At 46.7% G+C, this 13476-nt stretch overlaps 1 protein-coding gene across 3 annotated transcripts in view; it reads right to left on the reverse strand.

Moving 5' to 3' along the window:
* Positions 1–12807, reverse strand: part of TENM1 (teneurin transmembrane protein 1) — a 717827-nt gene extending 705020 nt beyond the window's left edge. For 2 of the 3 annotated variants that reach the window (XM_039912369.1, XM_029067334.2), the window contains exon 1: positions 12593–12807. The gene's annotated coding sequence lies outside the window, so the exon portion shown is untranslated. Of the gene's footprint in view, positions 1–12181; positions 12434–12592 lie in introns of those variants that run through there. The other variant, XM_029067335.2, reaches the window with a different exon arrangement.
* Positions 12808–13476: the final 669 nt, after the last annotated feature.

Below are 13476 nucleotides of genomic sequence, written 5' to 3' on the forward strand. Positions count from 1 at the left end.
GAGTAAACAGTTCCAAGATTCTAAAACTGTAGAAGCCTAGTTAAAATACATCTCTAGGAGAGGAAAGACTGTTTTATAGCAGACTTTTATTCGATGCCCTTTTTGACAAGAACGTGTCATCATTATAAGATGTATTTTTAGTCGACGCTTATCTGTTTGAAGTCCCGTCTACCGTTCGAACAGAACTTTAGTACAAAATGCTGATCTTTTCTAAAGGGAAATCTTTTCATATACAAATATACCTTGTGTTCTGAGCATCCACATCCTCATTCGTAAATACACAACTGAGAGACGAGACCAAAAATCCTTCAAGATAGTGGCTATTTTTCATCCTTATAACTGGGCTAGACAACTGGTTCCAGGGCCAGTCTGGGGACTATTTTTTGCAAGTCACTGGAGAGTACCAGGGAATATCTTATTATCTACAGGCTCTCTAGCTGGGAAACACTCTCTGAAATGGAGTGAAAGGTTGGGGACACTCTGTTACATAAACCTCCAGTGCTCAAGCTGAGGAGTCTGCCCTGAGAGGTATGGAATGAAATTAGGCCTGGGCCTGAGGCTCAATTCAGAATTAACCAGTGCTTTAAGGTCATGTCACACTGGTGTTGCAGTTCTGAGTAAACTATCTCACACCGTCCATATGTTCTTTGGGAAATCTAAAAAGACAAAAAAAATGACAGAAAAATAAGCTCCTAGTGGTCAGGGGAAGTATCTATAAAGTCCATAGTAACTGCTCAATAAATGCCACAGATTGATTGATCAAAGCTTATAGAGAAACATAACTAAACCCCAATGGAAGTTAACTAACTACCACAGGTGGGAAGTACAAACTTCCGTGTTACAAGCTCCTTTGGAATAATGATTTACAATACGCCCTTTAAGCACTCTCTAAAGGACTTGTAAAGCAAAACAAAACCCATCTTCCCTGCTTTCCAGCTTGTTTGTGAAACGAAGGCCTGCCCAGTCCAAATCACACCTCGCTGTGGTGCTAGAGGTGGAGGGGGGAGCCTAAACAGTGGAAAGTGGAGGAATGTCTGCTGGGATTTCCAACCGAAGAACAACCCTAGGGCAATACGTATATTGCACGGGCGCGAAGCTATCCCGGAAATAAAAGGCCAACATGTGTGGCAAAGGTCAAAGCAACGATTGAGGTGCCTATTCTGGTAGTCATCCGCTGGTGTGTGGAGCTCCAGCAGAGTAACAACACTGTGTGACACTCGATTTGGCTGTAAATAGGTTTTGGGTGTAAAATCGTAAAAGTGTGGACCCCTCACAATGAAGTGGATCCCTGTCCACCTTCTCGCCTGTTGTTCCCCCTCCCCCCCCCCCCCCCCGCCTCCAAAAGAAACATACCTGCAGGAATGACAGTGCCCAGTGTCAATCAATTCACTAGTGCTAAAAATCGATTCCTTGGCCCAGGTTCTAAGACCCAAAGTCTTAGTGACGGAGCTGAGGCCCGAATGCAGGTCTAGACGGGAGGCTCGATCAACCGAGCGAGAGAGAACTTGAAAAATAAACCAAAGAAACGCATATAACCTTGGAGCGAAAGCTGGGGTTTATCGGACATTTTGCGGATACAAGTTCACTATCTAACAGGCCATCCTTTTCCGAGCTGGGGGCGGGGGGATCTTTGCTTGGAAAGATCAGTTTGGGCTGCAGTAACGCATTACAAGGTAGAGCCCAAAGTCAATTATTAGGATGGAGGTATCTTTAATAAGAAATCTACAGGAGCGCAAAGGATGGGTAGGATGAAAATGAGTCAACTATCAATAGCTTTCCTGAATGAATCATCTCTGAGGACATTTAATTTTAAATGTTCCTGGAAAAACCTGGATTATATAGGTATGCCATCTGTAACATCGTTTGGTAATTTCAGTTAACAACTGTAGAGTTCTTATTAAAAGGTAGGTAATTTAGATACAGGCACTGCTATACCCAAAAGACCTATGGTCCATCTAATCTGGCACCCTCTGGTTGACAGGTGTCTCCACCAGATAGAGGCATTAGAAGGAATAAAACTCTTAAAACTCAACCAATTATGCAAAACCAGACAACTGGGAAATTTTCTCCCTGACATCAGCCACCGCTCAGCATTTTCCCTCAAGTATGGGAACCGATACCTTCGTGCTTCTATCTTGGTCGGTTTAAACCACACAGCCTGTTATTCACTCATATCAGTATTTAGTCAAAGTGATTAAAATTTAATTCCAAATTCACTGAAATGAAGAATAGCTTCTTCCTATGTATCATCACAGGAAAATGCTACCAAGTCATGAAGATGAGCGTTTAATATGTATTAGACCTCTTGGAAACACCAAATATCATTGACTAAAAGCTGTCTCCTTTCCTTTCCCTTTGTCTGCTGGATTTAAGCAGTGAGAAAGAACATAAGCATTTCCTTGGTTATCCTCCTGACCTGGCAAAAGAACATTATTTAGAAGCCCCAAGTACCTCGGAAGAAAACATACATCATTGGGGAGGTTAAATCACCCAAGAAACTGTGAAGATGCAACCCAGCAGACCCATTTCCAGTCACCTGATATTACATTCAGTGACCTCCAGATATCCACAAATATGGATCTTTTAAGAAATATGCATAGCTGTAGAGGACACATTCACTTTTTGAACCCATCATCAATGATCTGCAGGCTAAATCTCAGCTTTTCCATTTCGGCACACTCCCAGTTAATGAACTGGATATATTCGGTGGTGTTTTATCTAGGATCAAATGGAATGAATCTCGTGGCTTTTATTTCCCAGACATATTTCTGTTTCTCTAGATTGAAAAGTTATGAGCTCAAATATTCAGAAACAGCAGCACACGTATTTAGGAGAGTCTTTCTTGATTCATAATCAAAATGCAGCCTCAAAATAGAACAAGCGAATAACTGATAGTAACCCCTATTTGAGACACCACCCATACTTGTACTTGAAGATATTAGTAAGCAGAGGTAATACAGTTGCCTTGGCCTGTGACTGGTTTTCCAAAAAGCTTGCCATGAAGAGCAATTTAGCTCTAAGAGGCCTTGTGACTCTAAAATTCAATTTCATAAACCGTAATCAGCTACAAAATGTTAGATGCATAATATGAGAAACATTACAAGACAATTTCCTTACTGATGACTATTAAATTAAATCAATATAATTTATGGCGATTGATGAGATCACTGGGCTCCAGGGGGTCCAAATAAAGTACCCCAAACCTTGGAGACATTGTACTATTTTCAGATTAGGTTTTTATATTTTAAAAAAAATAAGTACCACAGGAATAACAAGTCATATATTTTGATTTATACTGTATTCACTAGCTGAACTTCAAGTTTACATACAATGTACCCTATTCGAAATACACATACCCTGGAAATCTGACAAAATTTTTTAACCATTATAAATATCCCTTGGAAAATACAGTACTGTTCCACTGCTTAATTGTAGGAGACATTCTTCATGTAATACCTACTCCCAATATTTACTTGTAACTTTTGAATCAATGGTCTTACTTTTATTGCATATACAGCTTTACAAATGAGGTCTGCTGGTGTCCCTCATCAGAAGGTAATCTCCTTAAGGCTAGGAGCGGCGTCTTTTACTTCTTTACTGTATGTTCCAAGCCTCCCGGAACTGGGCTTTGCCCAGAGAAGGAGAAATTCCTGTCAAAACGGGTGGATCGGCAGTGAGGTTTATGGGAAAAATTCCCAAGACAGCGGTGCTGGAAACTGCTTTCTCATCCATTCTAGCAAATTTGCTGTTTAATCTTTTAGGGTTGCTTTTATCAACACAATTTATAATGGATTCAGTGAGGAAATGACAAAGAAAGCCAGATGCCCAGCCCCTTCCTTCAGAGAGTTTATAATCCGTCCAGCAAAGGCATTCGGTAAGCTGTTACTGTGTGTGGAGCATCGTGATAATCACCTGGAAGGCTACAATACAATAATCTAAAAATCAGACTCCAAATGAACCAGAGACTCATCGCCAATTGCCAGCATGCCATTTCCTGTCCCATTAAATTTCCAGGGAAGCACAAGCTGATCGGAAGGAACTAGATGTAGGAAGTTTTCAGAGGTCAGCATTAGTTTCGGATACCATAGTCTCGTAAGCCTACCGTGCACGTGACTGAAACGCAGTAAAGGAGCCCGGTAAACACGATGAGACTTTTTGACTATTCTGGGGCAAAATGAAGGCCTTTTTCAAACCAACATTTATGGAGTTGTGAAGGGAAGAGTGAGGAACCCCAGTGAACTCCCTTACTGAGAAAACTGTAGCCCTTTCAAGGCTGGTGCTGGCTCAGTGCCTTCTGGATTTCTTTCCTTTCATCCTCAGACTTAGAGAGACTTTGCTGCTTCTACTGCCCTCCCTAGGTGGTTCCTTCAGTTCTGATAATTAAGATTCTTAATGTTTTTATGGTACTTGTAAAGTGTTTGCTCTGTGGAAAGCATTGTTCTAAACTCTGCTGCGGTGCATATAAGCTAACCAGGTTGAACACAGTCCCTGTCCCATATGTATGGGTTTCTCAGTCTAAGTAGAAGGCAGAGCACAGATTAAATGCCCATTTCACAGTCGAGGAAACCAAGGCCTAGAGAAGTGAAGTGACTTGCCCAAGACCTCACAAGAAGCAGCGTCGCTTAGCGGAAAGAGCACGGGTTTGGGAGTCAGAGTTCACGGGTTCTAATTCCGGCTCCACTACTTGAGTGCTGTGTTACCCTGGGCAAGTCACTTCACTTCTCTGTGCCCCAGTTCCCTCATCTGTAAAATGGGGATGAAGACAATGAGCCCCACGTGGGACAACCTGGTTACCTTGTATGTACCCTCAGTGCTTCGAACTGTGCTTGGCACAAAGTAAGCCCGCTTAACAAATACCATCATTATTATTACTACCATTCTCTGTGCCTCAATTACCTCATCTGTAAAATGGGGATTAAGACTGTGAGCCCCACGGGGGACAACTTGATAACCTTGTATCCACCCCAGCGCTTAGAACAGTACCTGGCACATAGTAAGCGCTTAACAAATACCATCATCCTCATCACACAGCAGGCAAGTGGCAGAGCCGGGCTTTTATCCACTAGGCCGCGCTGATTCCTCAGTTACCTGAGAGGCTAGTTTCCAACTTGAGAAAGGATCAAATCTGGCATCTCCAACCCCTCTCTCCTCTATCGTCTGTGCCGTTCTTAGAAACCCAGCTCCCTTCCCTGAGCAGCGGCAGCACGACAGGGGAAGGGCAACGGCTCACCGATCTCTCCCTCTCCGACACAGCCCTTATAACTCCTAGCACGCTCAGAGTCTCCTACCCCTCCAACTCATCTGTCTTGCCACTGGCCCTTCGCTCCTGTCCTGCCTCTGGCCTGGAGCCCCCTCCCTTCTCCAATCTGACACAAAATCACTCTTCAAAGCCTTATTGGAGGCACATCTCCTCCAAGAGGCCTTTCCTGAGTAAGCCCTCATTTCCTCTTCTTCCACACCCTCCTGCTTCACCCCGATTTGCTCTCTTTATTCATCGCCCCTCTCAGCCCCACAGCACTTATGTACGTATCTGTAATTTATTCATTTATATTAATGTCGGTCTCCCCCTCTAGACCGTAAGCTCGCTGTGGGCAGGGAATTTGTCTGTTTATTGTCATTCTGTACTCTCCCGAGTTCTTACTACTGTGCTCTGAATGCAGAAAGTATTCAGTAAATACGATTAAGTGAATGAATACTCCCGAAGATTAGACAAGGAAAGGAAGAAAGTGAGAGAGCGCGAGAGAGAAATAATCCCTAATCTACTTGAATGTCAGTCTCCCCTGACAGAAAAGCTCTTCGTGGGCAGGGTTCACATCTACCAACTCTATTATACTGTACTCTTTCAAGCACTTAGTACGGTAAGTGATTAGTATATACCACTGCAAATAAAAATGGAGAGTACAATACAGTATACATGGGCCAGTAAGTGCTGAAATGGAAGGAGAATGAATGAGTGGAAGTCACTTCAATCAAGTATTTATTTAACACTTATTCGGTGCAGAGGACTTCACTAAGTGCTTGGGAGAGTACAATATAACAGAGTTGGTAGACGCATTCATTCTCTCAAGGCTGCATTTTTGTGAAACCCCAAGTTAAAAAGAAAATTTGTATCCTAATACGCTAGCAGTATCTTCTGAAAACATGGTTCGCCAAGTCCAAACAGGCTAGTGTTGTCAGAGGAATGTTCCCCTAAGTTCTAGCCAAGGCACATATTAAAAGCATACATTATGGCAAAAGCGGATATATTTTTGCGGGATCCAGTGTATTCTTCCGGGTGCATCTATCTAATCTCTGGAAGGGTGGGAGGGGGAGAGGAAGTAAAACTGTGCAAGACAATGAAAGGCAGAGGGTACACTCAGTGATGAAGATTGTTACGTGTATATAACCGAGTAGGTAAAAATAACAGACATCTCATTTTACCAGAATTACCTGCAAAATCTCACCCACCATAGTAAATAGAAGATGATTTTGGGCACCATATAATTTTTAGCAGTGATAGCCGCAGGTCAGGGAAGGAGGAACAGAGGGGTGAAAATGGCAACAAAGCAAGTGGAGGAATTAAATTCACTAAGACTGCCACAGGTCTAAAGAAGGGGAGCAGAAGGTAGGGTTATGGCAATAGGGCAAAACTCCTCATTATTGGCTTCAAAGTTCTCCGTCACCTTGCCCCCTCCTACCTCACCTCCCTTCTCTCCTTCTACAGCCCAGCCCGCACACTCCGCTCCTCTGCTCCTAACCTCCTCACCGCACCTCGTTCTCACCTGTCCCGCCATCAACCCATGGCCCATGTTCTACTTCCGGCCTGGAATGCTCTCCTTCCTCATATCCGCCAAACTAGCGCACTTACCCCTTCAAAGCCCTACTCAAAGCTCACCTCCTCCAAGGGGCCTAAACAGACTAACTCCCCCCATTTCCTCTGCTCCTCCTCACCTCCCCATCGCCCCAACACACTCCCTCTGCTCTACCCCCTTCCCTGCCCACAGCACCTGTGTATATATGTACGTATTTATTATTCCATTCATTTTATTAATGGTGTGCATATATCTATAATTCTATTAATTGATATTGATGCTATTGATGCCTGTTCACTTGTTTTGACGTCTGTCTATCCCCTCCTAGACTGTGAGCCCGTTGTTGGGCAGGGATTGTCTCTATTTGTTGCTGAATTGTACTTTCCAGGCGCTCAGGACAGTGTTCTGCACACAGTAAGCGCTCAATAATTTCAACTGAATGAATGAATATGGGTGACGGAGACGAGGAGAATTAATTCATTTAGTACCTATAGTATGTTGCACTTCAGAGAATGCAATAAAAATAAGAGATCGAGTGTCTGATGCCCTTCTACCTTCCTCTTTCCTCGCCCGATCTTTCTTCACTTGATCTTCTTTCTCCCATAAGATCCATACAGTTGCCCCACCCCCGCCTTAAAGTTACAGGTACACAAAAACTGGGGCAATTATCTGAGTAAATATAGCACTGGTATTCACTCAAAAAGAAATGACAGTTCCTCTTAAATCTTTTGGTTTGATTTACTAGGGAGTATTATTTCACCAGGAATACAACTAAAAATGCTGAGAATGTCAACTTCTTGGATAGAAAAATCTGTCCACATTAAAGGATATGATTTCATAAACAGCCTGATCTTCCCCCAAGCAAGTACCCAGTTAGTGGTCTCAATCATATCGAGTACTTTCTTTGTGCAGGACACTATGTTAAGTGCTTGGGAGAGTACAGTACAACAGAGTTGGTAGACATGTTTCCTGACAACAAGGAGGAGCTTATACAGTCTAGAGGGGGAGGCAGAGGAGTAGTACAGATTAATTGTGGGCACGTACATATGTCCTGTGGAGCTGAATAAAGGGTACAAATCCAAATGCAAGTGCCATGAGGTCCTGAATTCCTAACTTTTAAGTGGACTATTATTTACTTTCTTGGAGACAGGGACATAGTGATAAGCATAATGATAAGATATGCTTATGATCCCCATGAAAACTACTGTGGTTGGGATGAAATGACAATGTGTTCCCTGAGATGTATTTGTGATTTTAATTTCCTCTCACTGGATTGAAACCTCCTTGATGACAGGGCTCAGCTATACTGTACTCTCCCAAGCATTTAGTATGGTGCCCTGCACCACCCTCAATACATGCTCTATAAAATAGAAAGTGATTGATACGGCTAAAGACCATGGAAGGGGTAATCAAGAGACGCAGAATCCAGCCCCGGCAATGGGTGCCAATTATCATTTGGGGGCAGGGGGAGGGGTAAAAAGGGGACATGAATTTTATGAGGGGGTGGGGCTGGAAGGGGACATGTTAGAAAGCCACCATATTGGGCTTGTCAGCCCTGACTGAAAACTCTTGTCAGAGATTTGAGCTGAGAAAGACCGCAAGTCCAGCTCCAAAATCCTTGAGGCGGATTGCCCCCATGGAGTACTATTACTACTGCTCCTGACCTGTTGGGTGGAGATCTGGGGTCTCAGTTTCCTTATCTGTTTAATTAGGATTATTACTGCATCTGTTTAAAGGATAACATTATAACCCACGATCTGCCTCCAGTTCGTATGCCAACTTTACTCCCAGGGGTCTGTATCCAAGGACTTACATCCTGGGGCTTTTAGTCCAGCTAAAACCTGAGATATAGCCCAGTACGGCTGTGTTGCCCCAAAACTTTATCTCCTGACTGTCGAAGTCAGGCTAACTTCCCCTTTCCACTACGATACATCCCCTTTAGCACAGGAGGGAAAGACTGGCAAAGAGCCAGCAACATGTGACCCATATGAGCAGGGCTCCAGGGTTGGCACTTTCTTCTGAGGTACCTTTTCTTTTTTTTTCTCTGCCCCAGCCCTACCACGTCAATATCTGGAAGGCCGAGAGGAATCGGTGACTTCTGTCTGGGGTTGTGTGAAGCCTAAGAACTCTGGTTTTTCCTAACCCATGGCCTCCTCCCCGCAAATGATCAACGATCAAACTGGATAGAGTTGAAACTTTTGAAGTTTTCCATTTTAAGTCGCTTTGAATAGAATTGTTGACCTTTTTCTGTCTTCCCCTTTTTATAGTGTGACTAAGGCTTCAAACCTTCTGGGTTTTAAACTTGGTTCTACAGTGTTTCTCAAAATGTAAACACGTGGTAAATCAATCAATCGCGGCATTCATTTAGCGCTTACTAGGTGCGGAGCGCTGTACTAAGCACTTGGAAAAGGACGATACAACAAGGTTGTCGGACACATTCCCCGCCCACAGCGAGCCGACACGACTGTAAAGTTGAGTTAGAGATAACTGACTTGACGGGATTGTTGGAGATCAAAACTTGAGAATACTCTCAGGAGTGTGAAGCGGTTCAGAAGTCATGCTTTCTAAAATCCAGCCATTTCTCTTTCTCTTATTTTCTTACGTTTGAAAATATATTGAAAATTTAATAAGAACTGATACAGGAAACCAGCCACACGATCATTAAGCCAGACTCGTATTATCAATTCCAGGGGAAAAAAAAAAATCTTCAGATTATTTTTCTTTAATGAAATTATTACTTTCCACACCTAAAATGATCAGGAACGGAAGCAAATTTTTAAACACATCCAACTACTTAGAAATACGCCAGGTCCAGGTACGGGCTTAAAAAAAAAATCAAACGATATTGCTCATTGTCGATCGATATATACTTGTGTTCATATAAACTAAAAGGCTGAATAACATCTCTTATTCATCTCTGATCATGTATTGCTTCATGCATGCTATTATCACAAAATATATTCCAAAATGGTAAACGAGGTAAAAATTTTAGGAATATATTATTGCTCTGAACTTGGAATTGGGAACAATTTTAAGGCATGTACAAAATTACCATAAGATGCTCATTCAAGTATTTTTACCCGGTGATAAATCAATCTGGTTGTTTTTTTTTCTTTTCCAATGCACACTTTTCACTAACTTCAATCTAAGATATATTTCCTGAGCACACAGCTAGCCCACTTTAGAGAGACTATTGCCTATCATTCTTTCCTCTTGAAAAAAAAAAATATTCCAGGCAAAGCATTGCAATTCTAGAGAGCTGTACTTTCTATAGCCTTAAAACATTCAGTAAAATGTTTTAATGTTTGTTCAGATAAAAAATATGAGGTGATTTGAGATCAGTAAGTGAGACATTGACTCGCAATCTGCACCGTCCACTGCAACATTCTATTTCATCTGTAGGCAGTGAAATTCTTCAAAAACAAGCCTTCAAGAAAAATATTCAGGTAAACCTAGTGAATTCTATTTGCCTTGCTGTCTTTTTCCACAACGGAAGGAACTATGATTTGGCGGGGAGAGAGGGGGCAAGAGATAGCGGACTAACATACCACTCCCAATCTTTCAATACACGGTAGAAATCAAAGTTCTCCTAACACTGTTATCCCCAGCCATATATCGTAAGTAAATTTTAGAGTCGGATAACTTAAGAAAAGTGATTTAGAGCAGATTACACGGTTTAGATTCAACAAGAGGACATTTTTGCAAAGACTATCATAAAAGGTGCAATGACTATTCAAGGGAATTGTATTCGCTGTAAAGTACTTTTCACATGATGGTTGGATCTCAATCTGACATTTAAACACAGAGAAGGTGTATTTCTTTAGGCCTAAGGACTCTGTCTTGAGAGTGGACGAATACCCCTATAAAAAAAAAATCCCATTAACTCAACTCAGATATTGCTGAAAACCTTTTTTCAAAGCAATTTTTTTTAAACAGACGATTTTTTTCTTAATTCATATTAACCCACCAAAAGGATAGGTGCTAATTCTCTCTGGCAAATTCAGTGTGGCGTCGCCGCGAAGAGAAATACTCAAGGAACACCTGTGCTCTCAAAACCCTCCGGGGAACACACAACAACCTGGAAAGTTTTAAGTGCTACTTATAGCGTGGCCTAATTTTAGAAATCACCCGTGGTCTATTTCGGATACTTCTGTGACATCCAAGAGCACTGAACGGTTCCGACACTACTCGGGCATCACGAAGGTGCTCGCCGCTCTCCTCAAACCGTGGAGTGACGAACGTACGTCCGAAGACAGACAGCGTCTCCGGGCACGCTTGCGTATAAATCCCAAAGATTTCCCTTATGATGTCTTTGGGGAAGACACGAAAAACCCAAACCATACGCTCCCGGGCTCATTTACTTGAGGGAACGTTTGACGCTGCGTGAATGATCTTCTTCATTAACGATGAGGTATTAAGGGCAATAAAAAAAAGAAAACACATAAAGGGGAAACGAGTTCCAGACGAGCTCTGTCACTCTCGTACTTTCACGACCACCGACGGATTCAAAAATGCTCTCCTTAGGCAGCCTCCTGTGCTCCACATATCGAAACAAAGCGAGAGGTCTGGAAATCCCCGGCGGGGAAGTATGAACTTGAAAACAAACAGGTCGAGGGGAGAGATGTACTCGCTCAGCTCGGCGCATCTAACTTGCTAATTCTAATTATGGAGAAAACGACCGAGAACTCTATCTCTGACCTTTAGTTACCACGAACCCGATCGATGAAACGTTACCATAACAGCCCTTATGTCAGCCCACCGTTTTTCAAAGCTGACGGACGTCCATTCCGGCCCGGAGACCCAACGGGACCGGCTGTCGTTAGAGCGTTTTCCAAGCTGGAGCCGGCTACCCCCGAAGGAGACAGGGCTGTCCAATTAACCCATTCTGAAAAGGAAGGAGGGGAGTTTTTCTCTACATAGGACACCGAGGGCCAGGATCCATCTCTGCCGAGCCTGGAGTCTTTGACTGGGTCTTCCCTCCAACCTTCCGCCCTCGACAACAAGAGAGGAGGCGAAATGACCTCCACCTGTGTCCACACACCCACTCTTGTCTCTCATTCTCACACACGCACAACTCCGTTACACAAGCCGCACCTGGTTGGGGGTGGGGGCAGAACCGTTCTGATGCACGTGTAGCTGCAAGCATAGCTTTTAAGAAGTCAAGACCCCCCCTTCATCCCTTCTCCTCCCCGTGGGGGGGGGACAGACCCCTGTAAACGATACTTGTCCCAAAAGACCAGTGGGAAGCTCCCGGTTCTGCCCAGCGCCTACCACAACATTGGCGCTCCACAAATGTCCCCTGGCTGGCCGGAGCCGGGCACCCCTCGAGGTGGTGCCCTGGGGGGGGGTGGGTGGGCAGGGGATTTCAAGACGGGGAGGGGGAAACGTACCAAAGTCCAGATGCAGCGTCCAAAAGCGACGCCGAGGACTGGGGCGACGGACGCCTCCGGGCACCGGGGACCCCCGACTCTCATCCGCGGCGGAAGGCGGGCGAAGGCGCCGGGCGCCCCTTCCCTCCCGGCTCGGCCTGGGTAAACTGAGGCTGGGCAGGCGTGGCTCCGGATGGGGGGGGGGAGGGGGCGATCCACGGGCTGTGCCCCGGCGGGAGACGAGGGTCAAGCTCGGCGGGAGGCTTCTCCCCTGTCCCTGGCCTGCCGGTGCCAGCTGAGAGGGCTGCGGGCGGTGGGCACCCTCCTGGAGGGATTCCCCCCCCCCCCCCGCGGGCATCCGAGGGCGCGGAGGCCCCCCGCAATCCAAAGGGGTGTCCGCGACGGGGGAGGGGGGGTCGTGTGCGCTCCTACCTGCTGCCAGGTAAGTTGGTGCGGGGGCGGCGAGGCGGTGCCCGCTGCTGCCCGGCCTGGGGCGGCCCCTCACCCCGACGGGTCCTCGCAGCCCCGCCGGGGGCGGCCACTACGGAGCCCCATGGCCCCCGGGGCCGGTGCGGCGGGCTCCCCGCCTCCTCGTGGCGGGCTGCGCCTTCCTCCTTCCCGCTTCCTCCGCCTCTCCCGCGGGCAGGACCGGCTCCCGGGGGCGGGGCGCGGGGGAGCCGCTGGGTCGCCGCTGGGTCGCCGCTGGGTCGCCGCTGGGTCCGGAGGCTCCGGCCGCCCGTGCGGGGCTGGGGGAGGCGCGGGCCGGGCACGGGGCCGCGCACGCGTCTGCGGGGCTTCGGGAGGTCGGAGGGGGCGGGCGGCCCCTGGGGATGCGCTGCCAGGGGCAGAGGATGCGTGCGGGATGGGCAGCGGGATGGGCACCGGGATGCGCACGAGTCGGCGGCCCGAGGCGCCGGGGCAGGCGAGGGGTGCGGGCCGTGGAGACGGGCCGCAAGGGGCAGAGGATGCGTGCGGGGCGCGGGGATGGGCTGCCAGGGGCAGAGGATGCGTGCGGGATGGGCACGGGGAGGCGCACGCGTCTGCGGGGCGTGGAGATGTGCTGGAAAGGGCAGAGGATGGGTGCGGGCCGTGGGGATGTGCTGGAAGGAGCAGGGGATGCGTGCGGGGCGCGGGGACGTGCCGGAAGGGGCAGGGGATGCGTGCGGGGCGCGGGGATGGGCTGGAAGGGGCAGGGGATGCGTGCGGGATGGGCACGGGGAGGCGCACGCGTCTGCGGGGCGTGGGAATGGGGCAGAGGATAGGTGCGGGCCGTGGGGATGTCAGGGAGTGGGTGCGGGGCGTGGAGATGGGCCGGA

The sequence above is a fragment of the Ornithorhynchus anatinus genome, chromosome 6 (assembly GCF_004115215.2).
Source record: "Ornithorhynchus anatinus isolate Pmale09 chromosome 6, mOrnAna1.pri.v4, whole genome shotgun sequence".
NCBI classification, from domain to species: Eukaryota; Metazoa; Chordata; class Mammalia; order Monotremata; family Ornithorhynchidae; genus Ornithorhynchus; species Ornithorhynchus anatinus.